Source organism: Mauremys mutica, chromosome 5, assembly GCF_020497125.1.
Source record: "Mauremys mutica isolate MM-2020 ecotype Southern chromosome 5, ASM2049712v1, whole genome shotgun sequence".
Taxonomy (NCBI): Eukaryota; Metazoa; Chordata; order Testudines; family Geoemydidae; genus Mauremys; species Mauremys mutica.
The window spans coordinates 59,049,228-59,072,358 of record NC_059076.1 but is presented as its reverse complement, the minus strand read 5'-3'; the positions used below and the strand labels follow the sequence as shown (position 1 = coordinate 59,072,358).

The following is a 23,131-nucleotide window of genomic DNA, read 5'->3' as shown; positions in this document are numbered from 1 at the left end:
TGTCTCCATTCCTCAGGCTTCTCATACCAGTCCCAGCCTCCTTGCCCAACCATCCCTGTATTCTCCCAGCAGACTTTTGCTCCCCCTCCATTCACCCATTCCCAGTTCTCCCAGTCTACTCCTGTCCCTCCACCCTAGTCTCACTTTGGACCCCCTGCATTCTAATCAAATTCTTCCTTCATGTTGTGTAGGTGCCAGCAGGCAGGGTCATTGAGAGACAGGAGACACAGGCTTTCTGCTCTCAATTCCAATGCCTGGCCCCACCCAGCATGCTGAGTCAGTCAATGGGGATGATGCATATGCAGTCTGGTCAGCACTAGGAGCTAAGAGAGGCTGAATCATGCTTACTGAGGACAGACTCTTTGGATAATTTATCTGCTAAGTTCTAGAAAGTATCTACTGAGCATGTGTGATTTGGAATTTTTCAAAAGCTTATAACTTGGCTAAATGTGGGCAGACTTTCACAGGAATGACAAAAGATACGACCTTGACATCAAAGCCACCTCTTTGCCAATTTCAAATGCCTGTTCCAAAAAAGCGGAGTACTAGGTTATTTCAAAGAAAAGGTCTGAAGTTATTTTTTAATACAGGATGTATGAAACAATGTATTTTTTTCCGTAACCTTATTCTCAGAAATGGCTGAATTATTTTGGCTGAAAATCTCCAAAACACTCAACCTGAGGAAGATACCCACCATGGACAACTACAGCCCAAAAGTTTTGGAAAAGTTATGGGAAGTTTTGGACAAACCTAATAATAGGCGGTTGTGAGATTTTGTACCTCGGGGGAACACCGAGCACCCCAATGTTCATCCTTATGAAATGATTATGTGGTATCTAATGCAATTTTGTCATGTTGGGTGTCTTCAGAAGGCTCATGATGCAGTGAGCTTTATTGTTATAGTAATGTTATAGGTTGTAATTTCATGTATATAGTTATGAGGCTGAAAATGTGTCCTCATGGCTTACAACAAGCCCAGACAAAAACTCTCCAAGAGGAGAGGGGCAGTTCACACCTCATCAGGGCATGTATGTGACAAGCCCAGCTCAGCCTCATACAGAAACAAAAGACACTGGACTAGGCAACAACAAAGGATCTGTTGGACTCTTGAGTGAGTCACCCCCCTTCCTTGGTCAGTTTGGGACTACAATGAGGTAATGCTCACCTGACTCTGAAGGTGGGGGGCAGGGGTGGCTCTATGTATTTTGCCGCCCCAAGCACAGCAGTCAGGCGGCTTTTGGCGGCGTGCCTGCAGGAGGTCCACCGGTCCCACGCCTTTGGTGTACCCACCGTCAAATTGCTGCCAAAACCATGGGACCGGCAGACCTCCCTCAGGCATGCCGCCGAAGGCAGCCTGACTGCGGTCCTCACAGCGACTGGCAAGCCGCCCCACTTGGCTTGCCACCCCAGGCACGCGCTTGGTGCGCTGGTGCCTGGAGCTGCCCCTGGAGGGGGACAAAGCCAAAAGGGAAGAAAGAACATTTGCCATGCTCTTCCTCTCTCTTCCACCTATGTCTACAGATACCACCACCACCACCACCACCACCACCACCAAGCAACTGAATCGCTGATCAAAGGGGAGAGCCTGGCTGAAGGGCAACCAGCCAGCCTGTGGTGAGAAGCATCTAAGTTTGTAAGGCTATTGAAAGTGTTAAATCAGTTTAGAATGCATTTTGCTTTTATTGCATTTGACCAAATCTGACTTGTTATGCGCTGATTTATAATCACTTAAAATCTATCTTTGTAGTTAATAAATCTTTTTGTTTGTTCTACCTGAAGCAGTGTGTTTGGCTTGAAGCATGTCAGAGACTCTCGTTGGGATAACAAGCCTGGTACATATCAATTTCTTTGTTAAATTGACAAACTCATATAAGCTTGCAGAGTCCAGCAGGCATACCTGGACACTGCAAGATGGAGGTTCCTAGGGTTGTGTCTGGGACCACAGATATTGGCTAGTGTCATTCGGTTGCACAATCCAAGCAGTTTACATGCTAGAGGCTGTGCGTGAACAGTCCAGGAGTGGGGGTTCTCACCGCGGAGCAGGGTAAGGCTGGCTCCCAGAGTCAAGGATTGGAGTGACCTAGCAGATCACTGGTCCAGATAACACCAGGGAAACATCACGGTGGTACTACCAGCTCTGCCTATAACATAATCTGTTATAATTCTTTTCCCTGAATTCATACAAAGATCTAAGGCAGGATTCATTCCTATTACAAGGAAACATTATAAAGTGAAATCTCAGTTCACAGCTAAGGAAAAATGGTAAGTTAGATATCAGGAATGGCTTCTTATAAAGAATAATCAATATGTGGAACCAAGTTGCTAAACAAAATAGTTAAGATGGATAAAGTAACTTAAGGATATGGAAAGTGTGCTATATCTAGATATTCTTGCTGAGAGGCAGAATAAATCTGCTTTGAGACAGAGGATTGATCAGATGACTTACTAATGGTTGCAGCCATAATATTTCTATTATGGAAAAACTAGAGAAGTGAGCAATTCATGACTGACTTTTTGGCTTATGTCTTTATATTGATGCTTATCTATCATGAAAAATTAGGAGGTGTCTGAACATTAGAGGAGTATGGTCTGTTAGTTCAGGGTTGTCAAGGCACTGGAGTATCATAATTTGTGAAGGTAGTTCAGAAAATGTATCAAAATTCTAGATTATGGACCTTCTGGGGGCAGGGACTGCCTCTGTATTTTTTTTTTCTACAGCATCTAGTAAAATGGGTCCTTCATTCTTGTTTGTGATTCTTAGGCACTACTGTACTAGAAATAATAAATACCTCTGTCTTCCTTTCTCTTATACCAATCAAATACCACGTTGTGAGCCAGATCATTACCTAATGTAAATCAACATAGCTCCATTGACTTCAATAGAGCTATGGCAATTTACAGCCTCTGAGAATCTGATTTTATATTTCCATACAGGAATGAATTGGATTTATAAGAGCTATATCTTTTGTAATCTAGCAGCTGCACATAAGTTGAAGGAGGGGGAGGAAGGGAGGAGAAAGATGTTGTTACAGCGCATCTGAGGAAGAAGAGGATTAGATCACTGACCTATGTAGATAAATTATAAGAAGCCATGCTACCAGTGAATTATTTTGCAAATGTACTGACATGTTTTCTCTGGTATGATTGCCATCCACTTCCCCTGATTGGAGGATTTGTAAAAGATTACATTTAATTATGAAAATACTAATATGTAGCTCCTTCAAATATTTAATTTAAAATTTATTAATCTGAATATCACTACAAATTGATAGAGAGAATCTTTGTGCAACTTTGTGGGCCTGATCCTCCGTTGATCTATCCCTTCTATAGTCATTTGCACCTGTGCATAGAGTGTGTAAAATGCTATCATTCCAATCTGATAACATTTTAGACCTACTTTGTACACTTGGCAATGACTACGCAAGGCACAAACCAGTAGGGAATCAGGCCTAGTGCACCTGTTTTCTTGAGTTATTCAGGTGTTTGTGTATATACTGATATGGTTACTGTTTCTAGGCCAAAAAACTTTGGAATCAAGGTTGTAAATATAAGTTACTTAAGGAGGAAAAAAACCCTCTCCTCTTCCTTCCTTCTATACCTTTTCCTTACTTCCTCTGCTTCCTTTAGTTTTCTTTTTCTCTCTCCCCTCCTCTGTTGTTCTTACCATTTTCTTCTTCTCTCCCCCCACACCCATTGCTGCCCTTCTCCTGCTCCTTCACTTCCCAGTCACACAGAAAAATTCCTAAAATGGAATCTTGTTTCCACCTAACAAACAAACAAACCCCCTTTATTTAGGGCCAGATTGAACACTACCTTACAACATGTGTAATCATAATCAAGGGGACTAATAGAAGAGTAAAGTAATATTCAGCATGAGTACGGGGTAAAGATTTAAAATAATCTAGGTATGGCCCTTAGAAAGAATACAAGGAAAAATGAACATGTTGCCTCAGTTTTCAATAAGGATAATAGAGATCATGGAGGCAATGGCAGGATAACTAATTGGAATGGGTGTGTAGAAATAGAAATTGCTACATCCAAGGTAGAAGTAAAACTCAAAACTTAATGCACTAAAACTGGGGGGATTGGATAATCTCCATCCCAGAACACTGAAAGACCTGGCCTGTAGAATTGCATGTCCAACGGGAAGGATTTTTAATAAAAATATCAAATGGGGGTGGTGGTACCATATGACAGGAGATCAGCAAATGTAGTACTACCTTTATGTAAAGGGGTGGTGTGAAGTGATCTCGACAACTATAGTTATGTTAGTTGGACCTCAATAGTATGCAAGGCTTTAGAACAAATTTGGAAGGAAAGAATAATTAAAGCCATGGAAGTAAACAGAAAATAGGATAAAAAGCAAACATTATTTTAACATAAGTAAATCATGGCAGACTAACCTGATATTTTTTTATAAGATGACTGAATATTTAAGTAAGGTAAATGAAGTAGATCTAACCTCTCTGGATTTTAGTCAAGTATTTGGTATGGTACCACATGGGAAAACTTAGTTAAACTGGAGAAGGTGGGGTTTAGTACAAGAACTGTAAGGTAGATAAGGAACTGGCTAAAGGGGAGTCAACAGGTTTTGCTGAATGGGTACCTATTGAGTTGGGGGAAGGTTACTAATGGAGTTCCTCGAGGACTGGTCTTGGGACCGATCTTATTTAGTATTTTAAATAATGACCTTGGCAAAAAAGTAGCCATGTACTAATGAAATTTGCTGATGGCACAAAGTTGGGAGGCAGTGTCAATACCGAGGAGGACTGCAATACTACATACAAAGAATTGGATAATCTTGAGGACTGGAGTAATAGAAATGGGATGAAATTTAATAGTACAAAATGCAAAGTCATGCACTTAGCAGAAATTCTTGTTATTTTTCCCTACCATCTGGGGGCTCATCAGTTGGAAACAACAGAAGAAGTTAAAGACCTGGGTGTATTAGTTGATCACAGGATGATTATGAGCCACAAATGTAATGAATCTATGAAATAGATAAGTAAGATCATGGGATATATCAGGTGAGGTGTTTCCAGTAGAAATAGGAAAGTATTAATGTCATTGTACAAGGCATTAACAAGTAAGACCTCATCTGTGTGAAATTCTGGTCACCCGTGTTCAAGAAAGATGAATTCAAACTGGAACAAGTGCAAAGAAGGGCTGCTAGGATGATCAGGGCAATGGAGAGCCTCTTTTCTGAGAGGAGACTGAAAGAGCTTGGCTTATTTAGCCTAGCAAAAAGAAGGATGAGACGGGATAGGATTGCTCTCTATAAATACGTCAGGTAGTTAAACTCCAGAGAAGAAGAAGAGCTGTTTAAGCTAAAGGACAATGTTGACACAAGAAAAAATGGGTAAAAACTGCCCATGAGTAAATTGAGGTTGGAGATTAGAAAAAGGGTTTCTAACCCTCAGAGGAGTGAGGTTCTGGAATAGCCTTCCAATAGGAGCTGTGGGGGCAAACAACATAACTAGTTTTAAGATGGAGCTTGATAAATTTATGTTTTGGATATACAATGGGGTTGCTTGCAATAGCAGGGGACTAGAAACAAGGACCCAGGAGGTGCCTTCCAATCATATATTCCTATGATGTAACCTCATTTATGGGGAGAACTGGATGGGCTGAAAATGGGTGAAACAAAAAAGAGTAACGTTTCACTTATGCCCACACCTCGAATTAATATGTACATTGGAATTTGTTTTAAATATAAAGTACAGACCCTGGGGAGGAGGCCATTAAGCTGCCTACCCAGAAGACAACTGAAAGTAAGTGGAGCAACCCAGGCCTATATGGAATAAGAGGTTTCTGCAAATGACATAGAAGAAACTGTTTGGCTTCCTCATCCGCTTTTAGGAACATGGTGTTTTACTTGACTCATCCCTAAATAAAACTTCTGTATTCATATATATACACTCAAACATAATACATTAGCTATGGGAAGTCTCCAGTCAGACGGATGTATAGCAGCCACAGTTTTACATAATCTAGCCTTGTTCTACTCTGTGGGTGTGTGGGAGGTTTTTCTTAATGATGCCTTTTCTTTGAGCCATAATCAGTTATTTTTCCAGATTGTAAGATCCTCAAAGCCCAAATACAAATGGAAATGCAATTAATAGTGGTGCCATATCAGTATATCTAGTGCCAAATGGTTGGGTCAGGGATCATTGTGGTATACACATACCTTTTGTCCTATTGAACTGAATCTGCTCCTGGACCTCCTTCTCTGGATGGTGCCATCTTATAAGAAATACATCATCATCATCAGAGTGCTTTGTTCCAGTAATGTATTACACTAATACATCTGTTGCTTTAATGATATATTAGTGTAATACATTATCAGAGTGAAGCATACCAATGATATATTACTTAAAAGATGATGCCATTCAGGAATGAAAGGATTCATGGGCATATTCAACGTAATTTGACGATAAAAGCCAGGATGCAGCACACCATGGAAATGCTTTCTTGGAACCAGAGAAATGCCAGCATTATGTTAGCCTCTTTTGGTGCTATTTTCCGGTGCCATAGCACCAGATTTGTAAAACTGTGGTTGTTACATCTCATAAACCTTTTAAATATACTAAGAGCAACTACCATTAACTGTGGGTCATTGTGAAGCAGACAGTATACCGTTACATCATTTTTGCTATATAGTAGTACAATACTTACTTTATTTCATATGGTTACAGGTAACTAACATTAACCTCCAGATATATGCTTTTCAGGCTATCTTATTACAATTATCTGGACTCTGTTTTTTTTTACTCATTAATTATTGTCCATTCTCAAATATTTTCTGTTGCTTGACCATTGAACTTGAGCATATCATTAACTGTAGATCCCTTTAATCTTAACCTCCATTCTGCAGAAAAGGACCTGGGGATTACAGTGGATGAGAAGCTGAACATGAGTCAACAGTGTGCCCTTGTTGCCAAGAAGGCTAATGGCATATTGGGCTGCATTAGTAGGAGCATTGCCAGCAGATCAAGAGAAGTGATTATTTGGCACTGGTGAGGCCACATCTGGAGTATTGCATCCAGTTTTGGGGCCCCCACTACAGAAAGGATGTGGACAAATTGGAGAGAGTCCAGCGGAAGGCAACAAAAATGATTAGGGGGCTGTGGCACATGACTTATGAGGAGAGGCTGAGGGAACTGGTTTTATTTAGTCTGCAGAAGAAAAGAGTGAGGAGGGATTTGATAGCAGCCATCAACTACCTGAAGGGGGGTTCCAAAGAGGATGGAGCTAGGCTGTTCTCAGTGGTATCAGATGACAGAACAAGGAGCAATGGTCTCAAGTTGCAGTGTGGGAGGTCTAGGTTGGATATTAAGAAAAACTGTTTCACTAGGAGGATGGTGAAGCACTGGAACAGGTTATTTAGGGAAGTAGTGGAATCTCCATCCTTAGAGGTTTTTAAGGCCTGGCTTGACAAAGCCCTGGCTGGGATGATTTAGTTGGGGTTGGTCCTGCTTTGAGTAGGGAGTTGGATTAGATGACCTCCTGAGGTCTCTTCCAATCCTAATCTTCTATGATTCTATGATTTTTCTCCACTGTCACAAAGCTTTTTTGCATTTTTTTAACCTCTGCAGGATAAAGTCAGCCTGGTTTACATTAATTAGCATAATCCACAAAACAAACATTTCTAAACAACTTCCAGACATCATTGCAAAAAAAGATGTCCTTGTTCTTTTCTGTTTCTTGTTTCTATTTCCCAAAAAAGTATGGCTATTTAAGAAAGGTGAGAGACTATAAAAGCTCAGAATTCAAACCCTCCTCCTCCTCATCCCTAAACATGACCTTGATCCAGTCTAAGGAAACATGCTCATGTGGGGGAGGATCACAAGAGCCATATTTCCACCAAGCAGTAGTTTAACTAATGCATAAGCATCAATTCAGATTTATTTACTCTTTCCTCCAAATGTATTGACAAAACTGGAAGTGGGAACTTTTCATTAACCTCTACCTAAGTATTCCCAAGGAAATTTCATTTAACATTTATTGTGCCAGAAGTCCATTCCTGTCTGGCACATTTTCAGTATAGTCCTTTGAACTCCCAGGTCTCACATCTGTCATATCTGCCCCATAGAGAGGTAATACAATCCTGGTCCACATAAAACCATTCATTTAGTAGAGTGGACCCCAAAGATACTTAAGCTTAATTCAATAAGGTCTCCCAAGGATGTGGCAAGACATTGCCATATTGAAAATTAGCAACTTTAAGGAATAGATTCTGCCCTCACTTCAGCCTTGATCCAAAAAATGACTCTGTGCATTGATTTCAATGGGCTTTGAATCAGGTCCTTATACTAGTGCATGTCAATAGAGCTCCATCACAGTCAATGGAGATATCCTGGTGTGAAGCTGTCATGAGTGAGGGGAGAATTTGGCACTAAGGTCCAGAGATACAAAGAGTGATTTAGCCTAGATTTGGGCCAAAGATTATAATGGGGAAGTCCTCCTCACTCCCAGACATTCAGTGTGGGAATAAGTGGCCTCTGAGCATATTTATCAGCTTGGGTCCTGCAGGCAATGTAGGCTTTCCTTACCTTCCCTGATTTTAGGATTGTACTGGTTTAGGCATACGATAGGTGTCTGAACAGCTGCTTGGGGCTGCAGTATGCATGCTCAGAGGCAGAAACTTGCAGCACCTACATCCCTTTGTGGATCTGGGCCTAAGATTGAAATCCTGGGCCCCGTGAAGTCTACAGGTGTTTTGCCATTGACTCCAATGGTGACAAGATTTTACTCTAATTTCTAGAGGAGGGTGTTTCTTTTTTTCTCTCTCGCGCTCTCACTCTCTCTCTTTTTTTTTTAAGGGGTGGGGCATTTAGATGGGCATGGCAAGATGGCAGATGTACAGCATTGTAGTAACCTTTGTGCAAAGTATGTTTTGTGGGATATTATTTGAAAACTCATAATTTGCTGGTCAATATTGTCCTGATAAATTATGTGGCAATATTGTATATAAAGTTATAAGATTCCACTCTATGGTGTTATTAACACATGTTCCAAACCACAGTCCTGCCCAAATAGAAATTGGCCAACATGTCTGTCTCAAACAAATGAATGTGTGCTCTGCTTAATTTGCTATTAAGCAATAAACAGAGTCATCAAGCACAAAGGAAGTTCTAACAGGTGGGAAAGCCAGCAGGAGATATCCTCCCCTGTAGACTTTTTGTCTCCTGAATCTCTGTTGGAAATGTTTGCTAAGAGGGGGACTGACACTATAAAAATGAGACAAACACCTCAAGGCATCCCTCCTCCTCTCTGACTCTCTGTCCATTGATTGATTGACTGCACCATAAGGAACAAAGGAAGCAATCATTCCACAAAAGAAGGGGTCCTGGATAAGAGGCTTGGCTAGTAACATAGATTGTTACATTTTATCTTTATTTTTCTCATAACGATTTCTGACTTTTATGCCTTATTACTTGTTTTCACTTAAAATCTATCTCTTTGTAGTTAATTGGTTAATAAACTTGCTTTATTGTTTGATCTAAACCAATGTTTGAACTGAAGTGTTTGGGATAGCAGGATTTGTGCATATTATTTCTATTAATAAAATGACAGACTTTATATGAGCTTATATTGTCCTGGAGAGAACGGGGCAGTATATAGGTTTGCCAATATTGTATTTCAAAAATAAGGTTTGTTTTTAGCACCTCCAGCCCACTTCTCCTCCCTATTGTATTATTAATTATTATTTATTAATTATATAATAATAAGCCATACTTACCTACATTTGGCATGGGATATTTCTTGCTGCTTTTTTGCAGCACTCAGCAACTCCTGATATTGTTGTACAGAGATGAAAAAATAAGGGACATCCCTTGTAAAAAGGGACTGTTGGCAACCCTAGCAGTTCAAGATATACACTTCTGGGGAAAAATGTGGCACTGGGAGTGTGCTGGGATCACCCTGCTGTATAATTCAGGCAGGTAAAACCTGGGTGAGAGTGGCAGGCTGCAAGTGCATACAAGCATAACTGGGAGTGACTTGTATACTGGAAGCTGTTTGTGAGCAATCCAGGCTGGAAGCTACAGCAGCAAAGCACGCCCCAGGTTGGAGGGCAGGGTTGACACAGCTACTCATTAGTCTAGATTGTACCCCTGGTATGTCAGAGGGAGTGCTGTGTTTTTTGTTTTTTTAAGGGGTAGGGACATTCGGATGGGCTAGGCAAGATGGCAGATGTACAGTAGCTGTGCTGTGGCTTATAGTGTTGCCAACCCTCCCAGATTGGCCTGGAGTCTCCTGGAATCGGCGCTGATTTCCCGGTGACTATTGAAAGCAATCTGGAGATTTTAATAGGCTATTTTAAGAAAATGACATTACATCATGTTGGGGAAAAATAATCTCCTAGAATAGCTTCAGTCAGAGGTGGCAACCCTAGTGGGGAGACTTAGCTTTTGTTTGATCACTTCCAGTTTGTTATCTCTTACAGAAATAGGATCGCTTCAGGTTTCTAGGCCTGAAAAAGAATGGTCATGGATCCCTTTAGGCACCTACATTGGAGGTGTGTGGCTTATAAAATAGGATTTGGGCAAGGAGAGGCTGCATGGAAAAATAACTCCAGCAAATGAGTAGTGAGTTCTGATATTGCTTTCCTCCTCTAGCCCTTCAGACACTGCATGCTGACCTAAGTGCATTAAATAACTGCATAAAATATTTGTGTGCTCTGTCTCATCAGGTTTTTCTACTATGCTGAAAAGAATGATCTGCAGCAAAAGGCTATTTTAAACCTGCTGGAACTGTCAGTAGCATTGCAGGCGGTGCCATCTCTAATTGCTGATGTGGTGTCCCTCCCTGATCTGGGGTGATTTTTGCAAAGTAGCTATCCTCCACTTAAAGACTAGATGATCCCCAAAGGGCTATGATAATCAGTAAAAGATTTACAAGTCTGGAATAAGAATTCAGAGAATTGGTAGCTACATCTGGAATACTGAAAACAGTTAAGATTTGAGATAATGGCTAGTCAAAAACGTACAGTCAAAACTGTTCAATTGAAAATTGGGGTTTTGATTAGACACTTTTTACAAAAAATGTAGTTTGCTTTCTGCAGAAAATGTAGATTATTTTTTGTCAAAAAAACCAAAACAAAACAAATGAACAGCCGAAAACGGAAAAGTTTGTTTTTGGCCAAAACAGATTTGGAGCTGAAGCCCAGCCCATAGAGGAAAATGAGGGCATATGGCACCCAAACTACAACTCCCAGAGGCACCATGGAGGTATTTCCAAATTGATATTTTCAGCTTTTGATTTTTTTTTCTTCACCAAAAAGCTGAAATGGTCCATGGGGTGAGAGGGCATTCTGATCAGCTCTACTTAAAACTCTTCCCAGAGATTCTTAAAGACCTAAAAGTATATAAAGAACAGATGAAAGAAATGGAGAAGCGGTTGATCATCCAAAATCTAAAGATTGTTCTGCTCAAAGAGAGGCTAACATGAGAAGAGCTAGAGACTGTTAATGCAAACTAGGAATTTGAAATCATCTAGCATTTTTGAGCTAGTAGCTTGTCCTGTGTCATTGCAGTATACCTCATTTTAGGGTGACCAGACAGCTAATGTGAAAAATCAGGAGAGGGGGTCTGGGGTAATAGGAGCCTATATAAGAAAAAGACCCAAAAATTGGGATTGTCCCTGTAAAATTGGGACAGCTGGTCACCCTACCTCATTTGGACACACAGACCCATTTAGAAAAAGACCATGGAGGAAGAATAATTATTATGATTTTTTCTGCTTTGTGGAAGCACAATATCTTAGGCGGGTAGCGATCGATCTGTTGGGGAACAATTTCTCACGTGTGGTGTAAATGCAATAAATTGATCCCCGATTGCTCTCCCGTCAGCTGCTGAACTCCAGCTCAGTGAGAGGCAGAAGCAAAGTCGACGGGGGAGTCGCGGCCGTCGATCCCGCACCGTGAGGACGTGAAGTAAATGATTCAAAGTCGATCTAAGATATGTCAACTTCAGCTACGCTATTCTCGTAGCTGAAATTGCATATCTTAGATCGATTCTCTCCCTCCTCTTCCTCCCCCGCCCCCCAGGATAGACCAGGCCTTAGAATCAGCAAGACTAGCTGCTGGTTTATGGCTAATGAGTCCCACATTTCCCTCTGCTCAGATGACACCACAGCATTGTTAAGGAAGTGTGTGTGTGTGTATGTTTCCTTTCTATGTGGATTGCCTAACACATGTGTGCATTGGTAACGTGCTGCTATGAAAAATCATTAATCAGTATAAATTATAAAGCGAAGGTATAAACTTGCTGAAATCACTTTCCTTTTTCAGGATTAAAAGTAGAAGTTTGCACACTCAGTATATGTTCATTAAAAAGGTAATTAAAGCTAAAAAAAGTAATGACAGTTGAAAAATTGTTGGGTCTTAAACCGAGTGAGCTGGCACCTTTAGTGTTTGGGTTTTTTTATTATTGTCATCATTGTTTTAGCATGAATCCTTCCATTCAAAACCTAAACTGAATGCAGGTCTCTAGCTTTTTATTTTACCCCTTTGCTCGCTGCTGCCATTGGAAGGCTCATGTGTTTTAGCAACTGTTCCCTATGGCTTGTTAGGACATAGCTGGTTTGTCAAGCAACACTTCTAAAAACAAGTTGTGAGGAAGAGTCTTGGGGTGGGAATCACAGCAGAACATCATGCAGCAGTTAAATAGTTACCAGTGATGGCCTTTTATGCAACTATGACTGGCTTCAAAGGTTGGCTTAAAATGAATGGAGAAAATTTACACCTCTCTAAAAGCCTGAGTCTGATCTCACGCAGGCTGGTGTAAAAGGGGAGGAACTTCACTGAAGTTACACCGGTATACAAGTGGCCTAAGTGAAAGACGTATTAGGTCACTTATTGTTATTGTATCAGTCCAGTTAAAGCTTCAACATGACATCAAATGGCTGGTGAAACTATTTTTAGTTTTGAGGGGGGCACTGAGAAGGGAGTTAGTTGGAAGCTTAAATTATGAAAAACCTATTAAAATACATTAGAAGACCTTAAATCTGTGCATAGAACATACTGTACTATCCTACATAGTTTTCTCCAAAAACTAGCAGTTAAAGTAGCATGACTGGCAATGTTTTAATTAAGCAATAGGAAACGGTTGGCTACTATACATAGTGGCAGCTTTGAGTGCACAGTGAGGCATGAGTCCAGCCTGGCAAGAAAATGACCAGGAAGCTTAAATATTTTTTTTAATGGCATTGATGAATTCCTTTAGGTAGTACTTTCCAATTAGTACTAAAAGCTGACATACACGACTATTTTCATGATACAATAGTTAAAGGCCTCTGAAATTCCCTTCTAAACCCTTATTTTTAGCAATTCAGCATATGTAACATTAAGTAACAGAAATAGTAATATAACAGACTGTTTCATATACTTCCAAGATATTTCCTTTCTCAGTTGGTTTTATATGGCAAGTCTCTTAAAAAAAGAGAGCGAGAGAGAGAAACTCAATAACAAAACCATATTAAAATCACCTTAAGAGTCTGAGTTAATGTAGGCTTTTTTTGCTTTTGTTTTTAAGAATGAAATGCACCCAATATCCTCTATATCTCAACATAATGGAACATACCCTTAACTACTTTCTTAAAATGCATCCTATTGTGCTTGCTAATTAGAGGATTTATTGCACATTTCACTCTGGCTTAGTGTGCCAAGTTCATTTTTTGGTTTAACGCCACTGTCTTCTGAAGGTTTACCTCAGAGCTGGATTTGGCCTTCTGTGTTTAAATCAGACCCTTCACGTTGCTTTAAAAAAGACGGTGTGGGTTTTTTAGGTGGAGTTACTCAGTTTATGTAATTAGGTTCAGTTAATGGAAAGTAGTTCCAACCAATAACTTTGCTATATAAATATGACCATGCAGAAAAACTGTTTCAATAATCAGATAAAAGAAAATATAATTTTATTATGTAATATTCTTGTAATTAAGAATGCTTTTACTATAAATGTAGTGAGTGGGAGTTAACATGTTTAATTTAATTCTTCCTTTGGTTATCCCCTACTGTATGCACAGTAGGCACAATAAAGGAAAAAGTGTGAGCTGTCTAGCTTTGGCCACAGTGCCAAAATCTGACTGGGGAGCCGTACATTTTTCCACCATGCTCCCACAGTGCTAACACTCAGCAATTTATCAACACTCCCTGGAATAAAACAAAGCAAGAAGGCACGCCCCCTTTCACAGCCCATATATGGACTACAGGCCACTCTGAAACTGTTACACTGACTTAAAGGAGCATGCCCAGAGAGAACACTGACATGGACACATGGTGAAGACTGTCAGAGGAACACTGACAACACCCCCGCAGCTGCCCTTTCTTAAAGGGAAACACATGTGTCTGGCTTATGCCTGCCAGCATTTTGCTAACAGACATTTATGGGCTCTGGCTCCTGAGTGGAGCAAAGCTAAGGGAAAGGCACCTACCAAGTAAAGCTAGATATGGTTTTTTTAAAGTTTCCCTTAAATGTACAAATCAAGGAAGAAGAATGGAGAAATGCCTCCAAGAACAAAATCAGCATTTTAAAAGCCGTGGTTTTGCTATGGGCACAAAATCTCTTCCAACCTGGTGCCATTTATTCTAAAGCAAAATACATCTTCAAGAAAATATTTGTTTTTAAATGGCTGTAATTTTTTTAGGCTAACAAATGCCATTTACTGTTCCTGTAGTGTTGGATTTTATTCCTATGCTCGTAAAGCCAGCTTACTTTCATCACAAATAAACAAGAAATGGCCTAAAAACAATAATTCTGCATTCATGATTTTTTATAGTAGTAAGTCTGATTCCTTTCTTCAGCCTTCTTTTCCTCCGGAAGCCTCTCCCTCACAAGACAAAGGAAAAGAGTTTTGAAGTACTCCTTATTCAAGGGATGAGGGAAGCCTCCATGAGAAATGAAAAAGCAGTAGTGTAAAGTGGGAGTCAGACCAGCATGGGGAGTGCTACTGGAAACACTGGCTTCTTACTTAGTGATTAGTGGAGAAGGGCAGCCTGAATACTTTGAAAGAGCCAAATACAGGTTTGTAAATATTCATTGAGTCTGTGCTAAGGGAGGTTGTCAGAAGACAACCATCTATTCCAGGATTTTCCTGAGGAACAGGAGTTTGGAGCTAGGATGGCAGGTACCAAGTATCAGGAGGTAGCTGTGTTAGTCTGTATCCACAAAATCAACGAGGAGTCCAGTGGCACCTTAAAGACTCATAGATTTATTTGGGCATAAGCTTTCATGGGTAAAAAAAAACACTTCTTCAGATGCATGGAGTGGCAGGTAATAAGTGAGGAAGGGGCAGGCGACAATTGTTTTCAATAGTGAAAATAGATCAGCACTTCCAAATGGGATAGAATGGCTGATAAAGGAAAAGATATAAAGACTAAGGGCTAAATTCACATGGGGAATTTAGGTGCCTAACTGCCACTTTAGGCCCCTAAATCCAACATCGAGGTCCCTGTGGCACAAAACTACCACTGAGCTGTGCCTAACACTGCAAGTATCAAAAGTCAGTGTTTCCACTGGGAAAGTCCTCTAGGTGCCTAAATTTCTGCTGATGGGCATGTGCAAAACCACCTCATTCCTAATGCTAACAAGCAGCTCGGTACCAACCCCTGGTGGGCTTCACAAAGTAGGCATTCTCCCTCACAAAGTCCAACAGACCTTTCAAGACCTACCCTGTGAAGGTCAGGCCCTATTCTCTGAAAAGACAGACAGGAGACTGCACAGTTTAAAAGACTTGAGGTCCACTCTCAAGTCCCTGGGCATACATACCCCCGCTACACAATGCAGGCACTTCAGGCTGCAGCTTCCTCTGCACTTTTACCAGCAAAACCGACAGGACGGTTCCCAGACGAGGAAAAGGGCAGCAGGAAGAGGTCACATGTGTCCTCAGGCCAGGTTCTGGCCAACCCAAGCTGCCTTCTGGCCCCAAACCGGCCTTTTGAAGGTGTGGTCGATCGCAACACACCAGAACAAGAACTGGATCTACTCCGCCTCACCTTTTCATCCCGACTGTCCCCTTTCTACTGTGTATGGTTCAGAATCACTTTGGACCGCTGGGTGCTCCGCACAGTAGAAAGGATGTAGCGGGGCAGTTACCCCACTCCTAGGGAAAAAGGTAGGCTGAATGGGGAAGCGGTCACAGCTGTGGCCACACCCAATCAGGCCACAGCTGGCCCTGATATAAGGGCTAAGGGAAGAGCTGGGTGAGTCTCATTCCAGCCCTGGAGTGAGAAGGGCCTAGCTGCCTGGGAGCACAGGGTACCTCGAGCAGAGCAGAGCAGTGCTGGGGAAGGGCAAGAGGAGCTGGGGAGCACAAGTAGAGGCACAAGTCGACTTCATAAGAATGAGGTTTGACAAAACTGGGCCTCCTTCTGAACGAGGGGAAATCAATGCTGTCCCTGATTCAGAGGATACACTTATAGGGGCAGTACTGGACTCATCACAAACCAGGGCATGCCTCCCAGAAGCAAGGTTTTGGTCCATCGGTGACATCATACGAGGTCTCAGGCAGTTCCCCACCATCACAGCAAGGAATTGCCTGAAACTTCTGGGTCACGTGACAGCTTGTAACTATATAGTACAGCATGCCAGACTCAGACTTCAACCGCTTCAGTCGTGGCTAGCGTCACTGTATCAGCCAGTCCAGGACAGCCTGGACAGGATTGTTACCCTGCCTTGGCCGGTACTCGACACCCTCCTATGGTGGCTCGACCCACAGGTAGTATGTGCAGGGGTCCCCTTCACCAGCCCCCAGTCATCTAGCTAGTGATGGATGCGTCAGCCTTGGGCTGGGGAGCACATTTGGGAGACCTCAGGACACAAGGCCTCTGGTCTCAGGTGGAACTCGCTCTCCACATCAATGTCAAAGAGCTGAGAGCAGTGTGCCTCGCATGCCAGACTTTCCGAGCCCACTTGACAGGGAGATGTGTATCAGTTATGACAGGCAACACCACAGCTATGTTTTATATTAACGGGGGGGTGCACCTTCCTCTCCCCTGTGCTAGGAAGCCCTCATGCTGTGGGACTTCTGTGTAGAGCATTTGATACATCTGCAAGCATCCTACCTCCTTGGAGTACAGAATGAGTTGGTGGATTATCTCAGCAGGTTATTCCACGGCAATGAGTGGTCCCTTCACCCGGACACTGCAAACTCAGTCTTCCATCAGTGGGGTTTTCCCCGCAACAGGAAGTGCCAGCAGATTTGCTCCTTCCTGAATCATAGCCCAGGCTCCATCACAGACACAATTCACCTCCCCATGGGGAGGCTATCTCCTATACACATTTCCGCCTATCCCCCTTGTTCACAAGGTGCTCCTCAAGATATGGAGGGAACAAGCTTTGGTGATACTGATAGCCCCAGCCTGGCCTTACCAGCATTGGTACATATCACTCCTGGAAATGTCCATGGAAGCTCCAGTCACCTTGCCGCTCTTCCCGGACATATTAACTCAGGATCACGGTCATCGCCAGCACCTGAACCTTGAGTCGCTGTACCTTATGGCATGGAAGCTCCATGACAACCTGATGGAGCTCTCTTGCTTGGACCCAGTTAGACAAATCCTCCTTGGCAGTAGAAAGCCTTCCATCAGGGCTACCTACCTTGCCAAGTAGAAGAGATTTTAATCTGGTCACCACAGCATCATTCGTCCCTGATGCTCGCCTCTATGCCACTCATACTGGACTACCTTCTCCATCTCAATCAGCAGGGGCTGTCCATGTCATCAATAAAGGTTCACTTGCCTCCATCTCTGCCTTCTATCCAGGAGCAGAGGGCCGGTCAGTCTTTGCCACTCCTTTGGTCAGCCATTTCCTCAAAGGTCTCAACAGGCTATACCTGCAAGTCAGACAGCCGGTCCTGGCTTGGGACCTCAACCTGGTCCTTTTAAGACTGACCGTGGCCACCTTTTGAACTGCTGGCAACATGCTCCCTGCTCTACCTCTCATACCAGGTGACATTTTTGGTGGCAATAACCTCTGCCAGGAGGGTGTCTGAGCTCAAGGCCCTAACATCAGAGCCCCCTTACACCATGTTCTACAAGGACAAGGTTCAGCTTAGGCCACATCAAACTTCCTCCCTAAGGTTGTCTCCCAATTTCACATCAACCAGGACATCTTCCTCCCAGTATTCTATCCTAAGCCACACTAGATCGGTAGGGAGCAAAGGCTTCACTTGCTGGATGTCTGCAGAGCATTAGCCTTCCACATCGAGAGAACAAAGCCATTCCAAAATTCCATCCAACTATTTGTGGCTGTGGAAGATGGAATGAAGTGTCTTCCAGTCTCAATGAATTTTGTAGTAACCACGTCTTACATCTGAGAGTGCTACAACATGGCAGGAGTACCTGCCCCTCCGATCACCGCACACTCCACCAGGGCGCAGGTCTCTTCAACCGCATTCCTGGCTCGGTTTCCTACCCAGGAAATATGCAGAGCAGCGATGTGGTCCTCCATACACACTTTCATCACATATTATGTAATTACCCAGCAGGCCAGAGACGACAAGGCCTTTGGTAGAGCAGTACTCCAATCAGTGGACAACCCCATCTCCAGAACTTAAGATTGTGATTCACCTGATTGGAATTGCCATGAACAAGCACTTGAAGAAGAAAAACTGGTTACTCACCTTCTCATAACTGTTGTTCTTCAAGATGTGTTATACATGTCCATTCCAATACCCACCCTCCTTCCTTTCTGTCGGAGTACCCGGCAAGAAGGAACTGAGTGGGGGGGTCAGGTCGGCAGGGCCCTATATTGGATGCCATGAAGGCGTGACTCCAGGGGTTGCCCAGGCTGACCTGACAGATACTGCTAGGGGGAAAATCTTTTGGCTGTCGTGCACACAGCATGCGCACACCTGATTTGAATGGACATGAAGAACACATCTCGAAGAACCACCATTATGAGAAGGTGAGTAACCATTCTTCCTTTCAACACTTCTCCTTCACAACCGAACACCGAGTAGCGTGCTATATTTTTCCTTTTAAATATCAGAAAGAAATTCACTCTATTCCTGCTTTAAAACCAGGAATATTTTTCTTCCTTAATTCACCTTCAACTTGGCACCCTATACATCTCTCTTCTCCAGCTTTAATTTCCCTTGAAAATCTATCACTGACCTCATCTCCTTTGAACAAAAGCACCCCCAACACCATAAACACGCTGCCACCCTGCCAAACTCACTTGATGCCACCTGGTCTGTACACATGCTCTTAGGGGAAAATAAAAAGAATGAGACAAAACGGTTTGTCACACAATTGGCAGATCTGAGTTTTGCATTAGCCAGAGGGCCACGTCACTTAATCTTAATGACCAGAAGAAGACAGCAAGAATGTAATACAAAATGTAAAAAATACAACAGCGTTATTTGTTTTCTCATTAGATGTAGCACAATCCAACAAAACCCTCACAAATGAGTGTGTGTGTGTATAAGAGCTTTAACAACACAGTTCTGTCTTGTTCAACCTACTGCCTCATTAGACACTTACTCTCCAATTCTGCTGGTCTGGGACCCCACCTTTCCAATCAGTGACTTTTAAAATATATGCTGGTAGCTCCTCCCCAATCTGGCCACAGGCGTGGGGAGTACTTTCTCTCCATACTCTTTCAAACCATTCATTGATTTGACTGGTGCAAAGTCCTCCCCCAATGTGTGAAAGGATGGAGACAGAAGCAATCCTGTCCTTAGAAACTCTTTCCGCTTCTGTGTCCTCTAATTTCCTCTTCAGAGAAACATACTCTAAAATCACAAAAATGAAGAGGAATTTGTTATTGCAGATGTAAAAGGCACCAAACCAGATGCATGCTTTATTGTTCTGGTAAATCACATTGCTTTCCATTACATTCCTTCCCCCAACCTTTATGTGTACACTGCCTATTTAGAGCAAGATTTTGTAGGGTAGTAGAGGGACAAAAAGCCTCACTGCACAATTCTCCTCTGTAACCTGCCCACATTGCTGCTCCAGATATGGGAGCAGAGGAAGCTGAATAGGACCATATCCCTGTCTGTAAGTGAGAATATATTACTCCTTGCTGAAAGCCACGATTATCTATGTTGAGCAGTACCTTAGGTCAGGAGTAGTCCTACTGAAATCAATTGGAATATGTCACATATGCAGCTTAAGGTACTACTGACTATAAGTAAAGGAATCAGAATCTGGCCTGAATAAATAAGAGAAAACAAATGAGGAAAAACAAGGATAGCAAAAGACTGAATTGATGCATGTACTTACCAATTAATGTTTGTTTCCCTGAAGAAAGAAGGATCCATTAGGTCATTGTGGCCAATATACTCCAGGCAGTTTAAAGCTGAATACTTATTGGTAAAAAAAAAAAAAAAGAGAGAGAGAGAGAGAGAATTGCAGTGATAACGTGGAAATGTGGATCAATAAGAAAGAGAATTTAAATTCAGTTTAGGTGGTGATAGACTTTTTTACATGCTTAGATGGTAGTCAGGAATAGGAACCTTAAATTCTATGCTTGGCTCTGTCATGGAAATGCTGTGTGACCTTGGTACGTCACGTCATTTTTCTGTGCCTTGGTTTCCCCATATGTCAAATTGGAATAATGGTACTCATCCTTCTTTGTAAAGGACTTTGAGATATATGGATCAGAAGAGGTAAGTATTCTTGTTAAGAAGAAAAGGAAAAAGATCAAATCTTGAGTGTGCAGTCTGTCAGGTATAAAATACCAGTACTGTACCTGCTCCCTTTTCAGTTTGTCTTCACTTGTCATGTTACATCTTAATTTAGACTAGATTCTTCAGAGAAGAATCATCTACCACACTGTGGGCACTGTTTAAATAATAATAATTACTACATTTTATTATCAAGAAGATCATAAACCAATAGGGATTTCTTGATAAATGTTCTGATGTTAAGAAAAGGAAGTTTGATGTTAAGAGTTAGGGGAAGATGGGCAGTGAAATACATATCTGACTTGGGACTCCGAATCTCTGGGATATCTCTCCCTTATTAAACCAATAAGTCTGCATGTACTGTTCAAACTGTTCAGATACATAGTGCTCAAACTGTTTCTTTAAAGAGAAAGTAGGGGGATTAGGTTATACCTAGGACTGGCTGCTCTTTCAGAGACAGCAGATCCTTGTTGGGTAGTGCACTTTAGTGCAACTATTCAGGTAAAGGGGACAGCTTGTTGTGTTTGGCTCGCCCTACTACATACTGCTGATATTTTCACTGCAATTTTGGCATAAGAGGTGTGCCATCACCACAGAAGCTCTTCAGTGGCTGGGATAGTGCTGTGGGAAAAGAAAGAAGTTGCAGTAATAATTATTCTTATCCGCTACAGCTAATCAAACAGCAATGTGGATAGTTTGGGTAATGCCCCTTTAACAGGAAAAGGAGTGAAATGTTGGAGTTGGAAGTTTTCTGTAAGGTTCCACGGCAGTTGTGAATGACAGTTGAGGGCTGATAGTTATAAATTATGAGATCTGAAAACAAAACAAAAAAATCATTGTTTTGTTTTGCCTTTTTTTTTGCCTTTTAAAAGGGATCCGCTGACGCCCAGTTTTTGTGTGTCCATTTTAAGATTCAAACTGAAATACATACAAAAATGCAGCTTCCCTGTTCTCTGATTGGAGGGCACTCCATTTACCTTCCCCTCTACCCCAAGGTGTGGGGACATGCCATTCTATTCCCCTCTATCTACCTGCCTCGCTACACAAGATAGCAATCTGCACCACTCGTGCTCCCTTACACAGTCTCCTGCCCTCTCCTCCTGTCCATATTACCTTCCCTTTCCTCTGAAAGTCATGCCATATTCCCAGCACTCCACTCAATTGCTCACCTGCTCAGTGCCCACTGCAACTCTTCTCAAGCCCCTCATATTTCTGCACCCCTTCAGTCTGCCTCCTGCTCCCCATATCACCCCTCTTCAGAGCTGCCAAGTATTGTGCTATTCCGTGCATGACATTTTATGCAAATTATTTAGTTAATTTTTATATATCTAAATAATTTACAAATTGCCAGAAACATCAAGTTTAAAAACACTAGGTGGGTTTAGTGGTGGTGAAAGGCATTGGCCAGAGATTAAATGTCCACTGATCAGTAGGAGCAGGTGTGGGAAGGCAGAATCTTATTCCTTGCATTTCCCAAAGAGAGGGTACACTGATTCTATGATGCCTCACTTGTTGCCTCCCCTCTGCTGCTCCACATGCTGGGGAAAGCAGAGAGCAGCTAGAGGAGAGGACAAATGATATGTCTACACTGCAAAATTAAACAACTCACAGCAGTGAGTCTCAGGGCCCAGGTCTATAGCCTGGGGCTTGCACTACAGCACCAAAAATAGCAGCGTAGATGTTCCCGCTCGGGCTGGAGCTCAGGGTGTGAGACCCGCCCCCTTTGCAGGGTTTCAGAGAAGTATAATAGGTAAATGTGGCTTCTCAGAAGCCATGCTAGTTGTCTCATAATATATCATCTTCATCTACATTTTTTAAATATTTTTCTTCACTACTCTGCTTTCTTTGTGTCACTGGAGTGGTGTAAATAGGATGGAAATTGGCCTCATCTCCCCACAGGGGATAAGAGGTGGCAAAGGCATTTTCTTCGCCCTCCTTTCCCCTACCCTCTACTCCCTGGTGTAGGGCTGGTATCAGAGCAGAGAGGGTGTGTGAGCAGAGCAAAATCCCCAACTGCCAGACAGTCCCTTAGGGTCCATTGCCAGTTCTCAGGGGTTAGAGCAGTCTCCGGTAAGCTCCCCTGCCCCACAGCATTGACACAAAATCAACCAGAGAAGCAAGAAGTTGTAACTGGCTGGTAGGCCACCCTTCCTGTGCTGCACTGAACATAACTACGGCCCAGCAGACCTGGAGTCTTGTCCTAAGTGATCACAGTTTGGAAGTCAAATTGGTGGCCAACAAAATGTTAACTTAAAGCAAAATGACAAGAGTGAAAGATCAGAATTAGGCCCAGAGTTAACTTACACCAGAGTAACACTGTTGTAGAGCCATTAACATGAATGGAGTTACTTCTGACTTACAAGATCAAAATCAGGCCCTATGTTTGTCTATCTGTCCAAACTGGTGACTGCAGCAATCCAGAGTTAAGTATCTACATTAAAAATGTTGCCACTAAAAAAATCCTTCCTTAGAACAACAAACATATTTGAAATGCAGTCCA

General features: G+C 42.2%; 1 long non-coding RNA gene across 2 annotated transcripts in view; it reads right to left on the bottom strand.

Annotated features, from left to right (window-relative positions):
* The window catches only part of LOC123370816, a 31,539-nt gene extending 10,173 nt beyond the window's left edge, over nt 1-21,366 (bottom strand). For both annotated transcript variants that reach the window (XR_006579569.1, XR_006579570.1), the window contains exons 1-3: nt 21,064-21,366; nt 20,228-20,310; nt 19,484-19,734 (exon numbers count right to left, since the gene is read on the bottom strand). This is a non-coding gene — a long non-coding RNA (uncharacterized LOC123370816). The remainder of the gene's footprint in view (nt 1-19,483; nt 19,735-20,227; nt 20,311-21,063) is intronic.
* Nucleotides 21,367-23,131: the final 1,765 nt, after the last annotated feature.